General features: G+C 43.3%; 1 protein-coding gene across 1 annotated transcript in view; it reads left to right on the top strand.

Moving 5' to 3' along the window:
- The first annotated feature begins 7,476 nt into the window (after positions 1-7,476).
- HS3ST1 (heparan sulfate-glucosamine 3-sulfotransferase 1) overlaps positions 7,477-7,643 on the top strand; it is a 17,494-nt gene continuing 17,327 nt past the window's right edge. The window contains exon 1 of the mRNA XM_019526569.1: positions 7,477-7,578. The gene's annotated coding sequence lies outside the window, so the exon portion shown is untranslated. The remainder of the gene's footprint in view (positions 7,579-7,643) is intronic.

The raw sequence follows: 7,643 nt of genomic DNA, 5'->3' as shown, positions 1-7,643 counted from the left end.
TGCAGTAACAAGGAGAAATTCTTGTTGCAGTAGAAAGGGGATCATTGTGTTTTCCCTTTTTCCCCACCCCCTCCAGGTACCTAGGGCCCTATATTTCTTGTTATTTGATGTTTTGTATTTTGTGCCTTTTATATTTTGCCCACCAGTATTGTTTGTTCTGCTGTTTGTGTTTTATATTTTGTTAACCCTGTCTTTTGTCAACTGGATGAATATGTCTATGACTGTAAGTGTTTAACCTTTATTGAATCCTGCCACCTCGGGGCGTTGTAGTATCCCCTATAACCCCCGGTTTATACCTGTTATGTTCCCACTACTGTTCTGTCATTAAAAGGTATATGGTTAAGTCCCCACTGGTGATCTGGCTCTGCTTTATAGGGGGAGGAGGGTCCCTACACTTCCCACAGTGCTTGTGCACCTGCTCTGATCCCTTCAATTGGAGAGGGGGTACCTCTTGGAGTACCACCTGGGTTACACAGCACTGCCAGGGCAGAGCCCCAGTTCTGTGGGCAGGGATGTGCAGGGAGCAGATCTTGGCTCTATCCTGGCCCCACACTATCACCGGCACGTGATCCGGGGGTCTCCATGGAGATCATCAAAGAGCTGCTCAGGCAGGGCATGCAGCCAGGCACCTGGGGACCTGTGTTTGGAGCCATAGCCAGGGCCAGAGCCGGGGCAACAAGGTGGTGACAGCCCAGGGCTAGGACTGGGGCACAGCCACAATCCACTCCCTGCACACCTGCCTGGGGAACCAGCACCCATTGAAGGGACATATGGGCAGCAAATCATGCCCCAGCCCAAGCCCCATGCTTACACTGCATTGCGATCCTGCCTTGTGATCCGAGCCTTGCCCACCCATCCCACTCCTAAACATTACTTCCCATCCCGTATAGGGAGTTTTGGTGAGCTGTTGCAGGGGGTAGGGTGGAAGAAGGTGTTGACTCAGTCCGTGGCAGCTGAGCAAAACTACTTATGTAGCTCGCAGGCCCAAATAATTGCCTGCCCTGGTATAGACCATATATAAAACATTTTTAATGTTTTCCCAATGATGCTACTTTCATTGCTTTGGGCTTTCAGCAATGTACCTCAGCAACTCTAATCAGGATGAATGGGAAAGGTGTGGGACAGAGATAAAATAATAGTTCTTCTAATGAACATTTAGCCGTGAGTTTCATACTCTAGATGTTTACTATACACTGAATTCAACACCCTTCCACATGTTCTATTCAATAATATAGTATTATTAAAGATATAAGAAACCCTACCCTCTTACTAATTTTTTTTTTTAAAGGACCCTATTTTATTTCCCATCCATAGGTCATTTCTACAGAAAAAAAGTTTCTCTATTTAGAATTCCTGTAATACAGTTTTCATCCAGGATATACTATAGCTGTGGCATTGTCAGGCAACATATTTCCTGTACCGTCCTTTTTAAGCTAATTAAGGAAGCATACTAGAATCCCTGGAATATCTCATCAATTCTTCTGACTTCCTTTTCTACTAAGTTTTGGGAATTCTCATTTCCTTTTCACAAATTACTATTCATTAACAAAATGTAAATGTAGTATATGCATAATAATTGTAACACACTTCTATCTTAATCTAACTTTCCTAGTATCCCATGAAGGTCTATTGCTATCTTGCCAAAACAATAACAAAAAAACCCTAAGCTATCATTTTCTGATTAAATTAGGTTTGTTGATAAAGATATATACAATGTCCTTATTATAAATATATACAATGTGCACAATAATATATATTATACTGTAATACGTGATAGTTGAGATAAATATATAATACAATATCCACAACATTTTAATACTATCATATAATAATATAGTGATGCATTATATATACACTATATAATGTATGATATTATAATATAATATATACAAAAATAATACAATATTCTTAGACTTCTGTAGCCATTTGATTTAGTATATCATGATCATCTGAAAAAAAATAAACTTTCTGCAATATTAATAATGTATACATTAATTCCTGAGAGATTTCCAAAAGGTGGTTCTCAATAAGGATTCACCATCAAATGGAGGTATATCGATGGTGAACTTACGAGGAGAAGTACTAGGCTTAATACTTTTCAACTTTTTCATTAATGTTTTATGGATATGCATTGTACATTACATATGCATTTAAATTATATACACACTTATCTATATAAAGAGATAGAAATGACATAATACATATTTATATTCATATACATATATACCATATCATATTATATAATTCTGTGCACATATCTATGTGTGTGTGAAGTAAATATAAAATTACTGATAATACAATAAGTGAATGAGACAGATTAGCCAACTAATAAATAACCTTGAGTTCAGTGCAATCATGCCAGGCATGGAGCTCACAGTAAACCTACTGGATTTTCCCCCTTGGGACTTGGACATTATTCCTGCTCTGCATCACATCAGATCTTACATCAGAGTTTGATACTAGTTGCTCAGACTGAGTAGACTGTATTCATGTGTAGATTCCTAAGCTAAGGCACCCCTGAAACTTTGCAGTAGGCATCTAGGCTAGGGAGAGACATTACACATAAACCAGTTTAAGTGATCAGAAACTGGTTTAAATCTGTAACAGAAGGGATGTTCGGTGCACATAAACCAGTTTGAAAATGGCTGTAACCAGTTTGAGATAAACCTGGTTGAATGTAGAATCAGACTTAACTGATTTGGGTGAAACTGATTTATGCAATGTCTGTCCCTGACCCCTTCCTGGTTTAAGATAAACCAGACACCCCCAGCAACCCAGCATGCTCTCTGGGCTGGGTGGGGCTCTTTGCTCCACAGCAGAGCTGGCCCCTCCCCTCTGTTCCCTGGCTGGAGCTCTGGCAGAGACCGCAGGTACAGCAGGGTCTGCCTGACTTCCCCCTGCCCTAGTCCCCCTCAGTGCTTGCTGCTCAAGCAGGAATCCCCCCCTCCTTCCCTCCCATCTCCCACAGCATGGACCCCAGCCCCACAGACTCTAGGCATGTGGTATGCTAGCTAATGTGGAGAGGTACCTCTGTGTGTGTCTCTCCAATTTCACTGGGACATGCAGAAAGAAGAGTGACCACTTAAGGCTTTTTGAAGCTAATCAACAAGTCAGCTGGTAAGCTATTTAAGAAGAGTTTGAAATAATGGAGAGAAGCTATTGTTTTGCTGATGGGGTGATAAACACAGTTATCAGCCCCCTGCTGGTTTGCTTGCCTGTCAGTTTGCTGCAGGCAGTATAAAGAAGCAGAGAGGGAGATTGAAAAGCTGCATTATCAAAAGATACATGCACTCCATACCTCCCCCCCTTGCCTCAGAGTGACAACACTCCCGCCCCTTGAGCAGCTAGTGGGGAAAAGCCTGGGATGGTGCAGGCAGACCTCCCTAATCAAAGCATCCTGCAGGGGCTTGGCCATGCAACCTTCAGCTCAGCACTATACAAGTGAAGGGAGGGCTGCTCTAGCACCCCCTGGCTTCTAGCCTTAGCCACTGCAGGCATGTGCCTGAATTTCTTCGGTTCAGAGAGAATGTCTGTCCAGTTACAAATGGGTTCAGCCTAGCCAGGTTAGTCTAACCTGCAAAGATTGAATCAAATCAGACTCAGGCTTTTTGAATGTCTTGCCTTAATGGATTTTGTGGCTACTGGAGTAGTTTTCTGGATCAATATTTTTGTATTTAGGTATCTAGGGCACCTATACACGTGCATCAAGGCTGCTCTGATGCACTGTATACACCTAATTTCCACCTAAGCCCCATTTTGGGCATGTAAGGTATTCTTCTGAATTTCATTCAGTATCATGATAATACTTTCTCTGATTATTTTACTAAACAAAGTTGTGGAATGTTTTACTTTTCCCTCAAAAATCACGTGTGTTATAAACCTTATGAATACAGAAACAATTATACTTTGATAATTTTATATATGTAAAACAAAGGCACTGGTGTTATTTGAAATCAACAAAATAACCAAGGCAGAGAAATTGTAATTAAACCATTGTATCTTCTCTTACAGATTTGTATTTGCTTTATAAAATCTTTGTAAAAGTTCTTTTTAGATACGATATTCTGTACTTGTCATAACTTGCATATTTTCCTTCCATAATTGTTCCATATGCATTTATTTTACTAATTATTTTACTAATGTATAAGAAGTAAGACTGTTCTAGTTCCTAGATAGACAAACAGGTAAATAGACACTTTGAGATGCACCTACTTCCCATAAACCATCTGAAATGATTAGTGACATTTAAATAAACATTGAATCTTTTATTCCTTATCCCACAATTGAAGGTATTGATTTTGGTATCATAATTAGCTGCTATGACCAAGATTATGTCATGGTTGCCAACCTCTAAAAGCAAAAATTCACCAGACAAACCTCAAGAAGTCGCTACATGTCATTAGGCAGACCTTCTAGCATAATCTAAAATGTCACCATCCAGTTTACCAAGTATTACAATAGTAAGTTAATATAAGATCTTTAATTTTTGTTGCTAACAACCCCCAAATGTTGCTAGGTACCCCAAAACTCCTAAACTGGCAGCACTAGTACAAGCCCTAAGCTGCCTTCTTCAGAAAAAAAAGGGCTGAAGGGAAAAAAATGAAAATAAGATATGAAGTATCCAAAGTCACTGAATATAATTTCACTGTCTTAATGCACCAAACTGTTTTTAGGGTAAGCAGTATGCATGACCTGAAATTCACACGTAAACCAAAAGTCCACAGGTGAAGACATCATAAGTCTTGCTTAATGCTCACATATTGTGCAGTCCTCCCACACTGAAAGCAGTTTCCTTAACTGAAATTAGCTCACTACCTGTGGTTATGCAAGCCCTTTCCACCTAAAGGTACTAGAGGGAAATAAATGAATATACCTACTGCACAAATTAGAGGGGCAGACTAGGGTGTCCAGGCGACTGGCCTCTTCTCTTGTGAAGGGAGCAGCAAATAAATACCACCTCAATTTCTGTACCTGTGAGCCCAGTTCTGAAGTATTTATGTCAGTATTTCCACTGATGATGATGGAACTGCTTAGTTGATAAAGTATTTATAGTAAAGTCCTAAAACAACATGGCCAATGTCATATAAACCTTTTGGGCACGTCCTGATAAGCACACACAGGCAGGGGCACGTGTTTTCCGTGAGACAAAGAGCTGTGGCACGTATTTGTGCTGCTGCTGTTTGTCCACAAGGCATGCCCCTGCACACAACAAAGTGACCCAGGTGCAGTAGGGGAGGCAGGGGGCAGCACTTGGGCTGACACCAGCTGCCTTACCTGGGGTCCTGGGGTCCTTCCAGGGCAGCAGCAGCACCAATCTGGCCACTAAAGGCTAGGGACAGAAGTTACACATAAACCACTTTAAGTGATCAGAAACTGGTTTAAACCTGTACCAGAATAGAAGCTCAGTGCTCATAAACCAGTTTCAAAATGGTTGAAACTGGTTTAAGATAAATCTGACTGAATGTAGTATCAGACTTAACTGATGTGGGTCAAACCAGTTTATGAAACTTCTGTCCCAGATCCCTTCCTTGTCCAAGTAAAATCACAGTCGCCCAGCATGCTGTTCAGCCCTGGGCTGGCTGTGCTACCTGCTCCAGAGCAGACCCAACCCTACCCCTCCGCTCCCGAGCTGGAGCAGTGAGGGCTGGCTGACAAGGGTGGGGGCAAACCCAGCTGGGGATGCAGCCCTGTCTGCAGGGGGGGACTACCCCCGGCAAACCCTAGCTGGGGTCTGGGCCCAGGGAGCGAGGGTTAAACACCCCTTCCCCTGTACAAGCTTACTGTCGGCTGCATCTGTGTACTAACAAATCCCAAAGGCACCTGGAAACAAGAAGAAGAAGTGATGAGCAACCCTGCAGAGTCATGCTGCTGTAATTCTGAACTGCAAATCCCAGACCCCAGGGGCAGCAGGAAAAGGAAGTGAAGTGAACACTCAGCCAGAGAGCCATGCTCTAGTGTCCCCCCCCACCCGGCTTCTAGCCTGAGCCCTGCAGGCCTGTGGCTGCATTTCCTGAATGAACGGGAAATGTCTGTTTACTTCTGTTTCAATTTAATTTCTGCAGTTTAGACTAACCAGCAAAGACTGAATCGATTCAGCCTCAGGGTTTTTGACTGTCTGTACTTAGCTTAAGAGCCTAGCCAGCAGCCAGAGCATGGCTCTGGCCAAGGAGGCTCCCTTTCTGGTGGCATGTTCTCCTGCCGCCTGTGCCACACTGTTTGTTTGGGTTTTTTTGACACCAGGATCCCATGACAGGCAAACGTCTTCAAGTAAATAGGGGTCTGTGTAGAAATGGAAACCCCTGAGAATAAAGGTTTACAATAATCTCTTATAAATTCTTGACTGTCGAGATGCTAGTTGGTTTCCTTCTGCCACAGCCTGGGTAATTCCTCCCAATAAATCTGTTACTGTATCTAACTTCTTAATTATCTTTTCACAAAAAAAAAGGATTAGCAAAAATGTTGTGAAAAAAAGGGTTCACTAGTTCTGGTTTTCGTAGCTAAAACACTGATTGCAGACAGTGTGACACAGGCGGCAGGAGAACATGCCACCACATTGGCCAGTGGTGTAATCCAGTATAGCTTCATAGACCACAGTGGGACTGTGCTGAGAACTGAGTCACTAAATGATTTTGTTGTTGCTGCTGCTGTTGTTACATGGGCCTACATATGCTCCCACTGGAATCTATGAGTCTGTTGGATTAATGGAAGGAGCATGAGTTCCTATGTGTCTAATGCATTTTGCTTTGAACCATATTCTGCAAATGAGACCAATTTCAATAAATATTATCAAATAAATCCCAGCACAGTCTCTTTCTTCTTTCAGAAGCATACATCCTGTTGTATGCACCGAACAGTACCACTTCAGGAACGCTTGTAAATTCTAGTGAATGTGAAAGAGAGCAAATAAAAGCTAAATGGCTTTTAAAAGGTAACCCTATAAACAGACTTGCAACATTTCAGGGATTACATTTCCTTCAATTTAAAATGTTATTGGAGCTGGGGGAGAAGGGAGGTGTGTGTATGTGTGTGTTGAAGGGGGAGGAGGAGTACTTGTTTTCCACTTTCTGTACATAGCTGGATGAGTTTCAGGTACCTCCATTATTTTTCTGAGCACACGTTTATCTGTATTTCCACTTCCTGCACTTTTCATCTTTGCTGAATGAGTGGAAAGCATGGATCCAAGTGATTTTATTAGGCTAATTACTGTTTACCTCAGGCCCATACCTATTATTATGATTTTAGAGGCAGGCTGCCTTGTAGCAGGAGAAATACAAACACAAGGAAAGAGGTAAGAGAAACGCTTGACAACCCCGTAAACACAGGGGCAAGCAATTCGAGAGGCTGTTTGTCTTGCAGGCGTGTGCAGGATCCCGGACCGCGGCGAGCGCAGGAATCCACCCCCCGCGGGGCGGCTTCGTGGGGTGCGGGGGGAGGGGGCCAGCTGCGGATCCGGAGCGGGGCGCCCACTTGGGTGGGGAAAGGACGTTAGTTCCCTTCCAGGCAGGAATCCAGCCTCCGCGGCCACTTCCAGGGGCACTTTGCAGCTTCAGCGGCGCTGGGATCGGCGCCGGCAGGACGGTGCCAGCCCCCGCGCGAGTGCTGCTACCCCGCAGCCCCGGGCGCGGCGCGGGGCCAAGCCGGAG

Source organism: Gavialis gangeticus, unplaced genomic scaffold, assembly GCF_001723915.1.
Source record: "Gavialis gangeticus isolate Ggan-Ray unplaced genomic scaffold, GavGan_comp1, whole genome shotgun sequence".
In the NCBI taxonomy this organism is placed as follows: Eukaryota; Metazoa; Chordata; order Crocodylia; family Gavialidae; genus Gavialis; species Gavialis gangeticus.
The sequence above is the reverse complement of the archived record's forward strand: the minus strand, read 5'-3'. Positions and strand labels throughout refer to the sequence as shown.